Source organism: Rhinichthys klamathensis, unplaced genomic scaffold (genome assembly GCF_029890125.1).
Source record: "Rhinichthys klamathensis goyatoka isolate OS25496 unplaced genomic scaffold, OSU_Roscu_1.1 h1tg000220l_1, whole genome shotgun sequence".
NCBI lineage: Eukaryota > Metazoa > Chordata > Actinopteri > Cypriniformes > Leuciscidae > Rhinichthys > Rhinichthys klamathensis.
Window position 1 is genome coordinate 1574314 of NW_026606744.1, and position 15254 is coordinate 1589567.

Genomic DNA, 15254 nt, shown 5'->3' on the forward strand with positions numbered 1-15254 from the left:
GTACACTCATTAATGAAAGTACGGAATGCTGCCTACAGGTCAGGGGACAGGTTGGCTTACAGTAATGCTCGAAGAGACCTCAAGAAGGGCATAAAAGCAGCAAAACACAGGTATCAACAACGCATTGAGGGCCATTTTAAAGACAATAACCCCCGCAGTATGTGGACAGGTATTAAAACTCTAACGGACTACAAGAACAGCCCCTCCTTGCCCAGCCAGGATGCCACACTTCCTTCTTTGCACGCTTTGAAAGTCACTCCAACAGCATGGAAATCCAGACAGCACCATCACCCACAGCAGAGCCGGTTCCTGTCCTCAAATGCCATCAAGTGAGATCCACACTAAGGAGGATTAATGTCAATAAAGCAGCAGGACCAGATAAAGTTCCAGGTCGCACACTCAAGTCATGTGCTGACCAATTGGCGGGGGTGTTCACCAGCATCTTCAATCTGTCTCTGCAGCAGGCTGTAGTCCCAACATGCCTAAAATCAACTACAATTATTCCTGTGCCAAAAAAACGGTCAGTAAAATGTCTGAATGACTATCGCCCAGTCGCTCTGACTCCAATTATCACGAAGTGCTTCGAGAGATTGGTTCTTTCATACATCAAAGCCAACATCCCTGCTGACCTGGACAACCTACAGTTTGCTTACTGTAAGAACAGATCTACAGAGGATGCAATCTCAATCGCACTTCACACCAGTCTTACTCATTTGGAGCACCCAAATACATATGTTAGGATGCTATTTGTAGATTTCAGCTCGGCTTTTAATACCATCGTGCCCTACAAACTTGTAAATAAGCTGATTGACCTGGGTCTAAACACCACACTCTGTTCATGGATTTTGGATTTCCTCACAAACAGATCACAGAATGTCAGGATAGGCAGTCATACTTCATCTGTTATCATCACGAACACAGGAGCACCGCAGGGATGCGTTCTTAGTCCAGCTCTTTTTACCCTATTCACACACGACTGCAAACCCATCCATTCCTCTTGTAACACCATAGTGAAGTTCGCGGATGACACCACTATAGTGGGAAGGATATCAGGAAACAACGAGTCTCCCTACAGAGAGGATGTCCAACATCTAATCAAATGGTGTGTGAATAACGGTTTGGTTCTGAACACTGCCAAAACAAAGGAGATCGTTGTAGACTACAGGAGAGTCAAGAAAACAACACCACCACCCCTCTACATAAACGGTGAGGAAGTTGAAATGGTGAATGACATTACATTCCTGGGTATACACATAACAAAAGATCTCACATGGGCCACAAACACATCATACTTAGTGAAGAAAGCGCAGCAGAGACTCTTTTTCCTAAGAAAACTCAAAAAAACAAAAGTGCCTACCCAGCTTTTAGTAAATTTTTATAGGAGCACAATAGAGAGCATCCTCTGTTACTGCATCACAGTGTGGTATTCCAGCTGCACTACAGAAGACCGGCGAGCTTTGACTCGGATAGTTAAAACTGCTCAGAGGATCATAGGATCAGAGCTGCCTACCCTTGATATGATTTATGATAGCCGCCTACGAAAGCGAGCTAGCAATATTATCAAGGATTCAACTCATCCTGGACATAGTCTTTTTGTATCCCTTCCATCAGGGAAAAGATATAGAACACTTAGGACCCGCACAAACAGACTGAAGAACAGCTTTTTCCCCAGAGCTGTAGCCTGTGCCATCCCTCCAACACATAAAGTTGAACCCTTCCTCTCTTATGTTCGCTGATAATGCACAAAAACATTCTTATTGGACATTAATGTTGACATTATTGACTTATTATTATTTATTCTTGTATTTTATATTTTATACTTTTATTACATTTATTATATCATGTGTGTTATGTCTTTTATGGCTGCTGTCCTCTGTGAGTTACCAAACAAATTTCGTTGTATAAACTACAATGACAAATAAAGTTATATTCTATTCTTTAGCCAAAAAAATAAAAAAATAAAAATCATTTATAGTGCTTTACTGCCCTCTTGTGTTCAAAATCAGGTAGGCCAATTGCATTAAATTGTAGGGATGCTACTATGGGAATATTTTCCCACCGTGACTCCGCTGGGGGCTTTAAAATCGCTAACTTGAAAGCGAAAGTAACGGACGTCTCCACAAGACGTGCAGCTGTGAGCATTTTCGTTTCATTTTAAAAGAAGCCCCATTTCGGGGGCGGATTTCTTGAATGTATTTTACAAAATCACATTGTTGTGTTTGATTGCGAGTATCCAAAAATAAGTAAACACTTTGCAGTTTGAATGATCTTCTTGAATAAAATGACGGAGTAGCCCACTGTTCGATCGCGGACGTCCACACGGACATTGATAATGGTGGCGCGTGCAGAGCGCTCGAGGGAATTCCTATGGAAGTAGGAATGAACTAAAAAACGTTCACTCTGTTCTGCTCGCTCATCGTCGTGGACGCGCAGCGTTATGAATGCCCGTGTGATGCAGCATAACACAGCAGAGAGAGACGCGCACTCTCAACTCGTGATTAATGAAATTTGACTCCGGTTGCTGATCTTTGCTGCAACTTTCGTTCAGCTCACAATTTAGTAAGCAAACCCGTTCAGGTTTTAATTGTAGTGACTAAATGATTTTATTAAACACACACACACACACAAACACACACATCAAATTGACAGTGGGGGGCAATGGTATATTTAAATCAGCAAATTGTAATATATGCAGGGCACCCCGGTCCAGTCTTATTAAATGTATGCTTCATCTTTCATTTTTAATTTGTAAATTTGATCAATAAATTCAATTATTTAGAATGATAAGACACTATATGGCTTTTACCCTAGGTAGGGCTGATCAAATTAAATCGTTTACACTGAAAAATAACAATGCATTAAATAATGTTATGAGATTGTTTTAAATATAAGTCAATTAAAAATCGTTGGGAAGAATGATACTTTTAAACATAACACTAAACCATCATTAGGTGTCGCCAGGCGACCGTCTTAATGAGCGAGTCATTGATTCATTCGTTCAAACAATTCGTTCGAACAGCTGAGTCATTCATGAATGAGACAGATTATGGATTGGTCATTGAATCTTTGAGTCAACCGATTCGTTCAAAATGCTGAATCATTCAGTAATGAGAACGCGTTGCTGTGAGATGCTCGATGGTTCTGCTGTGATCTTTGTTTAACTATTTTCGCTGCTGAAACAGAAAAAAGTCAATATTGCATCTAAAATGTAAGTGATTTGACTTGTGTGTGTGTGTGTGTGTGTGTGTGTGTGTGTGATTGTGTCTGTTACAGTGATTGTTTAACCCTTGTTAAAGTTTAGGCCTTGTCTTTTTGGATATATATCTTTTTATATAAAAAAAATAGGCATACAACCCATATATTTTAAATGTATTGTTTGCTTTAAATTACATTAAGATTTGTATGTTTGGTAATTGAACCTGAATGAATTTTAAATGAATGTGCTATATATCAGATCATATATTTGTTTTCCTTAAAATTTAAACTAACACTAACTTTATTCTCATCTGAATGATAGATTATTTATTTCTGTATATAATAAAAACACATTTGATTTTTCTTTTTTAATCAATGTAGAATGTGTAACTGAAAAAATAAACAGATTAGGGCTCTGTTCGAGAACAAGAAATGAAAACCAATGCAATATGCTGAATGTCCAAAAGATTTTTTTTGCTTTTAAACTACGTGTATGTGTGTGTGTGTGTGTGTGTGTGTGTGTGTGTGTGTGTGTGTGTGTGTGTGTGTGTTGTGTGTGTGTGTGTGTGTGTGTGTGTGTGTGTGTGTGTGTGTGTGTGTGTGTGTGTGTGTGTGTGTGTGTGTGTGTGTGTGTGTGTGTGTGTGTGTGTGTGTGTGTGTGTGTGTGTGTGTGTAAGAGATTTTGGTTGGGTGACATTTGTAGTTTACAGTTTGACAAAAGCACAATGTTGTGTTTTATTGCGATTGTACACAAATATAAGTAAACAGTTTGCAGTTTGAATAATGTCCTGTATGAACAAAAGGACGGAGTATGTTTTTATGTCTACATTGTTCAATCACGTCTCACACACACACACACACACACACACACACACACACACACACAAACAAACAATTTTTCTAATCAGATCAGGCAAGTAATATTCTGTCTTGGCACACTTCATATAACTTTCAATCTTGTGTACTTATTTCATGTGTCCATTAAGTCCATGAGACCGTAGGGTGTCTCATTTTTCATTTTAGGATTCAGAAGTTTGCTCACGCATATGATATGTGCCCTCAATGCACACTTTTGCAGAGCCCACACCAATGCAAGCTCTACAGCACACATCTTCTCAACAGTCAAAGCGGGGTTAAGTTATTACCCGTCATGCACAGTAACCCTTAAGGCACCAGGGTGGCGGTGCCACCGGCTTGTTTATATATATATATATATATATATAAATATAGCTGCGAGCAGCGATGAAGGGCCAAAGCCGGCGGCACCGCCACTCCGGTGCCTTTAGGTAACTAAAGGCACCGGGGTTGCGGTGCCACCGGCTTGGGCCCGTAATCGCTGCTCGCAGCTATATTATTTTGTTTGATATTTTTCAGGATCCTTAGAATTTTTAAAATAACATTTATTTGAAATAGAAAGATACAGTACCTCTTGTACTGTTTGTCCCATTGGATTACAGTTTTTCCTGATTGCTAACACACTTAACTGATAGATTTGGCACAATTTCCCAAACCATTCATTCAGTTCTCAAAACAAAGACACATTTCTCATCGAGGACACCAGATCCCCTTTTGTTTTAACACTTTATTTCCCCCATTTTTGGACATTTTATGTTTATTTACTATAATTCCTGTCCCTGAGAACCAGTGTAATTTTGTAGTTGATCTAAGAGTATGATAGTGTTGAATGCAGCACCAAGATCAAGTAAAGATACAGCCTACAGATAGGCCTACAGCCTTGGTCAGAAGCAAGTCATTTGTAAATTTAACGACTGCAGTTTCTGTGCTATGGGGCTGGAATCCGCACTGAAATTATTCATAGATAGGCTATATATTTTTTTGCAGGAATGAGCACAATATTGAACGGACACAACTTTTTTTTTAGTATTTTAGACAATAAATGCAAGATTTGAAATGGGTCTGTAAAAAAAATACAGTATGTGTGTAAATAATTTAATGCAAATAAATTTGACAGTCACAAGTTTGAGGGTGTAGAACATGTGCTACAGTTTACTGTATATAGAATTAGTGACATTTCGGTATTTTAGGGCTCAATTCTCGCTATTATCCAGTTGCTTATTACTAGCATGCATATAGGATATTGGCTGTTTATTATAAAGTGCATATTAATGCCTTATTTTGCATGGCTATTCTACATCCCTCAATACCGAAACTTAAACGCTACAAAATTTAATAACTATTAATGAGCAGTAAATTAAGAGTTTATTGAGGCAAAATTTGTATTAATAGGGAATACGCGTTCCCCATACTGAAGTGTTACCGAAATTTCCCTTATAAAGTTACTGTTAATAATTATACTGTATGTGGAAGTATAGGAACCCATAGATTAATCTTTCAGCTCTCTCTCTCTCCAGTGTTAGGATGCATTTTCTAAAGCACATAATCACCTGTGGCCCTATTTATATTGTCCTGAGATTCTGATTGGTGTGTCATCAGTTTTGCTACTTCCAATTTTTAACCATCACTAAGACACATTTCTTGAAACCTTCACCAATTTTCATACAACATTAAACACAAAACCATATCGTTAAACTACTTTCACCAAGCCCCTGACTCTTCTGACAAAATCAAACAATCGGCTCAAACCCATTTCAACTGTTCTCAAAATCAAACAAAGCTTTCAAATCATACACCCAGTCAGTCAATATATAAACACTACAGATCACTCATTAGACACTACATCAAAAATGGAGAACACAGCATCCAGAGCATGTAGTTACAGAAAAAACTGTATATTGTGCAGTAAACAAAATTTCTCATGTGTTATTCTCATGCTTGCTAAAAGAAAAACAGTAAATTTAGTGCCTCTCAAACAAAGCAACAAAAGATACAGCAACCGTTTAGCACTGTGGTGTTGTGGTATTTTTTACATTTCTGTCAGCTTCTTTACAGGACATGAGTAAACAGTTTTAACTCTCCAGAAGAAAAAAAAACTGCTAAAACAGTTTCGGTAAAAAAAAAAAAAAAATTGACTTCCTAGTGCATGTCTTTTAATTTTCTGTGTGTGATATTAATACTGTTGCACATCCAAGAATGTTCATCCTAATCACATTGCAGTGACTCCAATGACCAAGAGAGAGAGAGAGAGAGAGAGAGAGAGAGAGAGAGAGAGAGAGAGAGAGAGAGAGAGAGAGAGAGAGAGAGAGAGAGAGAGAGAGAGAGAGAGAGGCTGGTAAGCTTATAATAAGCAAAAAGGAAAGTGAGAGGGAATCAGTACGTGAATCTGATACAATGTTTTCAATCGTTTATTTTGTTTTTCTGATCTCTTGCTCAGGTAAGATATATGAATTGTTGATATTCCTGACAATATTGATTTGAATTGATTTATTTACTATGGGATCATACAATCATTCAGTTTATGTGAATTAAAATAATGATTTTATCATTTTCATTTAATGGAAAGCCCTAGCAGAGAGTGAAAATGAAGCTCTTTCAGTTTGGTGGGAGCCAGAGATGCCTTCACATTCTGAAAACTTACACAGTTTCACGGACGGCTATGGAAATGACTTATCAGTACGTACAATACTTTGTCATTTATACTCGTACATTACTACGGCCACTTTGCATAAGACTCATTCATTTCATTATTCTGATTTGTTGACCTCATTCCCCATTCCTCGCATTCAGAGAAAGCGGCCGAACATCATCTTCTGTTGCGTATGCCAAGAGGCTGTAAGACGAGCTAGGACAGCAGTTAATCAAAAGATTTCAAAGGTAATGTTCAGTTGTCTCAGAACAATTTATGGCTCTAATGACAGGTTAACATAATAGCAATTCACAAACTTTACAATAATTGAGAAAAAGCTCAAATTTAACTTAGTCTGAGTTATTTGGCTATAGTAGTTATTTGGCTATTTGTGATTATCCAATTTAATCAAATGAGTATTATATGAATAGTGACAAGTAACTTCAATGTGAATTTATTCATTGGACAGCTTGTGTCACACAAGGACATTTAATTAATAATGAAAAGGAAAATAAGCTTTTTAGCTAACAGTTGTTTCCGTTTAATCATAAAGTTCTATTTTGTATACATTTTTTCCCTGTTATTTTACAGAAGATAAACAATGTCTGTTACAAATTCATAGAGGGTTTTCGAAAGATCTGCTTGCAGCGTGCAGGGAGATATCGGGACATCATACTGCACAAACTCTTCCCTGGTGGGAGTGCAAGGGGCACATGTTTGAAGATAAAGTTATGCTAACAACTGTGACAATGGCTGTAGAAGGGATACATTTACATTGACTGTTACTAGCTAACTTCACTGTAATCTGTTTTTTAAATGATCAAAGCTGTTTTTCATTATTTGAGAGAAAATTGTTAGTTGAATATCAGTCCAGCCATGTGTATTTTCAATGTGCATACACATTTTTTTGTCATCAACTTGAATGTTTGCCATCTATAGAGTCTTCTGTTTTCCTTTATGCTTTTCAGAAAATCAATAAAACATGTGGTAAACGGACTCCCCTTGTGCGTTCTTTCTGCTATTCTGTAGCCAACGGATACAAAAATTCCATAATGAGGACCTTTTTTCCTGGAGGTACTCCTATAGCCACCTGCAGAGTGATGAGGTTATGTGATTACAGAGATGATAAGATCAACAAATGCAGTTAAAAGTTATGTTTAACCCCTTTAAAATATAATCTAATAGATGGATGTTTATTGTACTGAAGATGCTTTTTTTGCGGATCCTGTGGTATAAGATTGCCTTATGTTTTACAAAAATTACACATTAAAAATCAAATAATATTCATGTGACTTTCTATTTGGTTATTTTCTGTTGATAGTAATAATGCATTTCATTGTTTTTTCATTAAAGTTGTTGTCTCTCCCCAAGACATACCAAGCAGTAATACCCAATAATTCACATCAATGCAGTTTAAAAAATCAATGTAAAATAAACAATTCTGTGAAATAAATATTTTTTCAAAAGGTGCTTTAGACTTTAAACTTTATCATTTTTGTTTGCTCCATTCATAGTCAAACAGTTGAACTCGGGTTACTGCACATTGGAGTTTATGGTGCTTTATCAACCCTATAGAGAATTTTTTAGGTGCTGTAGAATAGTTTAAAATGTAGTCAATTAAGTAGAATATAAAACATTATGACATAATTTATTATAATGGTAGTCAGGATTTGAACACTGATAATTTCCATTCAATGAAAGTAAATGTAACTCAAAAATAACAAATAAAGTGAATAAACTTTGAACACTGTTGAAGTTTCTGACCTTGGGTAATAGCATTGAACTATCAGGACTGCGGTTCCAGACCCATGAGGTTTAACACAGAAATTGACTTGTAAACTTGTATTCAATGATAGAGATCAGCAACAAGAAGCAACTGAATACTTTTGTTACATCATTAGAACAAATGAACAGTTGGTCCAGGGTTAGAGGAGGGTTCAACTTACTTTGCTTAATTTAGCAGCTTTGTGCTCATATCAGAAAAAACAAGAAGGAAAAAAAAACGAGGTTAGAGTGCTCTTATAGAACAATGTATCTAGCCTGTATCGTTGGATCTTTCTTGATTCTCTTTGGTAAGATATTGGTAATATTTTAGTACTGCTTTGACTCATTTATTTGATCTGATTAACTTCAGTGGAATGTTAAATCAGAATAGCATTTTGTAAGATTATAATGTAAAGTAGTTACATTATATACATTTATGATGTTATATTTTGTGCAGCTGCTGCTGAAAGTTCTCCATATGAGGCCAGTCGTGAGACGTTACAGACAATCACCTTCTATGACAACAAGGAAGATCTGTGTAATGCCAAGGTAATAAAATGGATATATCTAAGAATGTTATCATCTCTCACGCTTAGATTAAAGTAAAAAAAAAAAAAAAAAAAACATTTACAAAAAAATCCTGTGGTGAAGTTCGGAGGACATTAGTGTGGAGTATACATTCTATCAAGGATTTTCTTAATAACCATATTATTTCTCTTCCTAGATGGCCATAAAATGTTGTATATGTTTGAAAATGATAAATACATATATACCCATTATATACGCTGTAATTGACAAGGTAAATATTACTTTTATTCCTGAATTCCTGTTTTTAATTTTTTGTTTGTTTGTTGAAAACACACTATTTGTGAACTTAAACTCATATATTCATTTAAAAGGGAAGATAAAATAATGTTTATAAATGGGTTTGCTAAGCCCTCCTGGGATATATCTTGGTATTATTAGCCATATGGTTACAGCTCTGTTACTTTGTTTATGAAAGTATTGATTATGAAATGTATTTGTGTGTCTTACATTGTCTTACAGTGATGTAAGTTTACTTTTTATTAAAACCATCTTATTTTTTGTTTTCTCTCTCAGAATATGCGTTCTGTATGCAAGGCCAACATATTTCTCAGAAAAAAATGTAAAGAACTTGCCATAAAGTTGAAAATTAAGGTCTTAAATGTATATCTAAATCCTCTAAAGTCCTGTTTTAAGTACAAAATGTGCAAAGTAAAGGATTGATGATTAAACCTAAACCTAAAGTAAATCAAATATCAGCTGTTTAGAGAAGTTTGTTTCCTTTGTTTTGTCAAAAGGTAATAAATGTTTTAAATGCAAAAGTGTGAGTTGATGATTCTTTTTTTTTTTTTTATATACATCTAAAATGCCAAAAAGGAAGCACATAAATTCACATCTGACACAAAAGTAATAACCTAATAATGCTGATGTTTATTTAGCCATTTACACTATTTTACTTAAAGTGTAATCTAGCGTTTAATCTGCACATCTGCTTTGATTAAGTATGTATTACTGATGGTTAGGTGGTGAACTGAACAGACATACAGTGTTAGAAAATGCTGACAGGAGCTCCATTAAAACTTGACACTTTGGTCCACTGTGGTTTTGGTGCCCTGAACATCATCACTTTAAAAGACTTGCGTAGACATTTATTATCTTCAACGTTATACACATAACTGTGAGAAAAGAGGAGCACATGACAAACACAGAAGAGAGTGTCAGAAGTATCCCTTCAACTGAAAATCACCCAGACGTGTAGAAGCCAAGCAGCTCTTTTCTAAGGAGAAGATTTGCAGAATCATGTCACCTGTCATTCATGTGGGACTGCTTATCATGTGCTCAGGTGAGACTGAAGGACTATGAATTTAACTTCAAACTTCTACATTTGCTCTTATTAATTTTTTACAATCATATTCATTCAATTCTGCACATAAACGTTGTCTGTTTTTGTGGCTCAGTTCTTGTTGAGTGCAGCAGCACTACTAACCAAGCACATTGGAAGAGCATGCTGGAGAGAAATGAACTGAACTTTCCCGAAGAAGACAAAAACAGTCATGAATTAAGCATAGAGGTAAACTGACACACTATGTAATGCAATACAATAAAACAGATATAAAGTTACTAATGTCCAAACATTTTTTCCTTGCATTCCTCAGAAGTCTGTTATGAGCGTCATTACGTGCTGGGTTTGCAAGAAGTCAATTCATGAAATCAAGGGCATAATTCTCCATGAGATTAAAAAGGTAAACTAAAACTTTCTTCCACCTAAATTGATTACAGATATTTTGCTTGAAAATACCTCCCGAGGCTTTAATTAAATGTGTTTTTGTTTTAGGAAATAAAGGCTGTTTGCAAAGCAATGAAAGTCCTTGAACACATCTGCAAGAAATACACACATAAATATCAATTCCTGATATTTCACCTACTGTTTCCTGGTAATAGCGAACAAACCTGTCAGCATTTGAGCATGTGTAAATAAATGTTATTGCTCAGATATGGTCACACTTTATAATAACTTTAATTAATTTATAATTAACAAACATTATATAATGCTTAACAGATCATTAGTTCATTCACAAAGCTAGAAATATGAGATAGGCGTAGTGTGCTTGTTAATGTTTATGTGACGATCTGTAACGTGATGCGGTGAAGGCAGAGAGGAGGCTGGATCCAAACGCAGTGTACACGCTTTATTTAAACAAACTATAAACTTAAACAGAGACTCAGAACTTGGAACAGGAATCTTTACACAGGAACGACCAACACTCACGTTAATCCTGAAACATATAACAACTCACAAAGACAGGGCAGAAACACAGGGCTTAAATAATCAGGGACAAACGAGCTAAACAAGGGGGCGTTGGAAATCAGAAACTCCTGGGAAAACTAATAGACAGGTCAGGGAACCACAGAACATGAAAGGACAAGACACAAAACCCACATCATGACAGTTTACTAATTTTTAATGAACTTATTAAACATTGCATGTTGATTATTAACAGATCATTATTTCATGTAAATGTCATTAAACTTTCAAATCATTTGATCATGCACTTCTTGAAAATCTACAAATGCCTTTAAAACTTCAGTACATACTGTATTATTACCTAATGCACTTTTTTTTTTTTACATTTATGTACAAATGCAAAAAGTTGTTTGGTAGCTATGAGTGATCCAGATGTTCAACAGAAAGTGTAACAATATAAGAATGACTGGTCCCATTTTATGTAAGGTGTCTTAACCATGCATTTACCTCAATGAATAAATACATAAATTGTTAGGTAGTACGTATTGTGTTCATGTTCTATTGCAAAATACTCTTGCAGCTATTGAGGTGTGATACGGGTAAGGTTAGGGACAGGTTTGGTGGTACGGGTAGGTTTACGGGTTGGTTAAGGGGTCAATGGTGTACAGGGGTCAGTTTGATTACTGTAAGGGAACATTGTTTAAACCATTTATATTACATTGTTTTGATAAATTAACAACTATCTATTTTCAATAAAATGTATTTGTTTTCTCCTGTTGATGTAAGATTCAAGGAATATCCTAAGGATATAGTGCATCTGTTAAGGCAATAAAAACATGTTTTGCACCTAAATTAAAATGATGTGGTGTTGTTATGTCTGTCACAATCATTTGGCTAAACTTAACTATAACAGCCATCTACACAAACATTGTTACAGTAGCAAAAAGTCCAATGCACATAAAGGTACTAAATGATTAATTGTAAACATGTATAAACATTTACAAATGATGAATAGTTTCAACTTTAGATTGGGTACTGCAAAAACATGAAAAATGTATTAATACATGATTTGTAAAAATATAAATAAAAAATACACACCACAACAAATGAAGACCACGACCTTCACAGACTATGGTAATGTTATGAATTAATTAATAATGTGTTAAGATGAATAGTGTGTGAAGTGTTTAAAGTCCCCATGTGGTGACTAAGATTAAGTGTCCAAGTAAAGTCGTTTACAAATGTGTCCGCTGCAACTCGGAATATGCAACAATTTAAAATATTAGAAGACATGTTTGTCGTAAGAGTTTTATAGTAAACATATAGCATATCAACAGTGATCAGCAATAATGATAAGCCAACTCATAATAAAAATAATAAGGTCATATAGATCATAACACAGTCTCGGAGGTGAGAAGTGGATTATCCTTCACCTGAAATGTTTGTCTTTTCATCCTGAAATGCGAGGCAAATGTTGGATCACAATAAGTTTCCACAAATCCTTTCACTAAATTGGAATGTTCTCTTTTATTCTGGATGGCAAGGGCAGTGACTGTAACATCGAGCCTATTTTGCAGTATTAAACACTTATTTATACCGGTTTCATCAGGCTGCGAAAATTCTTCAAAAAGAACACAAAGAATGGCCTTCTCAGCTGCAACTCTTGCGTCATCAGAACAGGGTGTTCAACGCACTAACGCTTTGCAACTTTTTATCTGGGATGAACCGACAAAAACTCTCACCTGGTGTGAGTGAGTGGAGTAGGGGCCAATTTGCATATTCAGAGAATTGCTACTAAATGAGGCAAGAGTGTAGATTTACATTCAAGCTATTTTAAAGGAGAACTCCGGCGCAAAATGAACCTTTGGTCTAATAAAACATTGGTACCTAGTCAACCGTTCTCTGAGATTTGTTTTCATGATGATCGAATGTAAAGAGTTTTATCTCTAAAAACTGTTTAGCGTATAACGCTAGTAATGGGGGCATCTATTAAGTAAAAAGAAATCGCTAGTTAATACCACTAACAAGGCTCAAAATTCTCGACCGCTATCATCTCCAGACAGTTTATATGAAGGCATTTCTCCTGGTCTGACCACAGGCCAAAGACCGGTCTGCCCTTGAAAAGAGCGCCCCAACCTAAGTTGGAGGCGTCCGTCGAGATAACCTGTCAGTGTGAGAAAGCTCCGATTGTCACTCCCCGCTGGTACCAGTCGGCCGCTACCCAGGGTCTCAGTGGTGAAACACAGCTCTGAGTTACTCTGATTCGAATGCCGCCGGACTCCCAGGCTCGGTGAGGCACTCGAGCGTTCAACCAGCGTTGCAGCGGGCGCATGCGCATGCGCAGCTGACCCAGCTGAAGTACCGCTGCAGCTGAAGCCATATAACCCAGCATTCTCTGAAATGTCTTTAGAGGTGCGATGCTGCCTTTCTGGAAAGATGCGGCCAGGAGCCGAACACGGCGCACGCGCTGTGTCGACAGCCGGGCCATCATTGCCACAGAGTCCAGTTCTATGCCCAGAAAAGAGGCTGACTGGCTGGGCAGTAATGAGCTCTTGGTCCAGTTGACCGTGAGACCCAGGCTTTCCAGGTGGCTGAGAAGCACCGTTCTGTGAGAAACGAGTTCCTCCTCTGATTGTGCTAGAATCAGCCAATCGTCCAAATAGTTCAAAATTCGCATGCCCTGACATCTCAGGGGAGCGAGAACCGTGTCCATGCACTTCGTGAAAGTACGGGGTGCTAAGGACAGGCCGAACAGCAGGACGGTGTACTGATATACCTGACCGTCAAAGGCGAATCTCAAGAATGGCCTGTGACAGGGTATTATCTGAATCTGAAAGTATGCGTCTTTCAGGTCGAGGGAAATAAACCAGTCCCCGGGGCGAATTTGCCCGAGGATCTGTCTGGTCGTGAGTATTTTGAACGGTCTTCTCATAAGAGCTTTGTTCAAATATCTCAGATCTCAGATCTCCGTCCTTCTTGGGTACGAGGAAGTAACGGCTGTAAAAGCCTGACTCGCTCAAAGAAGGAGGTACTGGTTCTATGGACCCCTTGCACAGAAGTTTCGCTATTTCTGCACGAAGTAGGTGTGCTACTTCCCCATTCACTCTCGTTTCGTTTCACGGGGGATGGCGAGCGAACTGCAATGCATAGCCCTGCTTGACTGTGCTCAGCACCCATTTTGAAGCGCCCGGAATAGCTTCCCATGCTTTTGCATGCAGGGCTAGGGGCAGAATGGCCTCTGGGTTCTGATCGCCGTATACTGCGGGCTCGAGATCCTGATTTGGAGGCGCGGGTGCATCCTCTCGGTGCTGGAATACGGCGGCTCGCCGACAGCGATGGCTGGCCGTTTTATACATGAAGTTCCGGTGGCTTTGGACGGGGAGCATATCGTGCGAGGAACGGGGCACGAGAGCGTCGCCGAGGTTAAAGTGCTTTTTAGTAAGTGTGAGTGCTCGTGACAAGACTTACATCTGCAAAGCGACCGGTGGGGGGTGGCCGTGAGACAGAGCGGGCAGTGAGTAGGTGTGGGCACGGGGTCGTGAGCACATGTTCTACATCTAACACTTGAGCGGCTTTTGCCAGCTTTATGAGAGTGGGCTCTGTGAGAGACACGGGGGGTATAGTGCTTGTGTGCAGGGGTGAACACTGAGACGTGGGCACATTTTCTACACTTAAAACACATGCGGCGTGAGCCGGATAACCAGACATAATGCTCTTTTTGAGATTTCTCTGGGTCGCCGTGACAACGGCGGTTGTGTGCAGGCGAGCGGGTTGTATCACCGGCTCGTTGGCTGCAAAATACAAATCTGCAGTAGCCGAGACTACGGACTGACAGAGCGGAGAGTTTTGACGGTGGTCCGGCCGCAGCGGGCTTGACCGTCTTTTCCTCCTTTGAACTGCTAGGAGGACTTCGCGGGCTTGGGTTTCAACGCAATTTTAGGCCGGGGTCCCCGTGGGGGTGGGTGGAGGCGGCCTGTGACGGCTGGCCGAGCGCAATCTAGGGCGGCCGCCCTGTCGTCGCTGCGAAGACGGAGGCTGAGC

At 38.3% G+C, this 15254-nt stretch overlaps 1 long non-coding RNA gene across 1 annotated transcript; it reads left to right on the top strand.

Moving 5' to 3' along the window:
- Positions 1-6328: 6328 nt before the first annotated feature.
- Positions 6329-8149, top strand: LOC130097421 (uncharacterized). The gene is made up of 4 exons (XR_008808303.1): positions 6329-6487; positions 6617-6726; positions 6841-6927; positions 7271-8149. It is a non-coding gene; the product is annotated as an uncharacterized LOC130097421 (long non-coding RNA).
- Positions 8150-15254: the final 7105 nt, after the last annotated feature.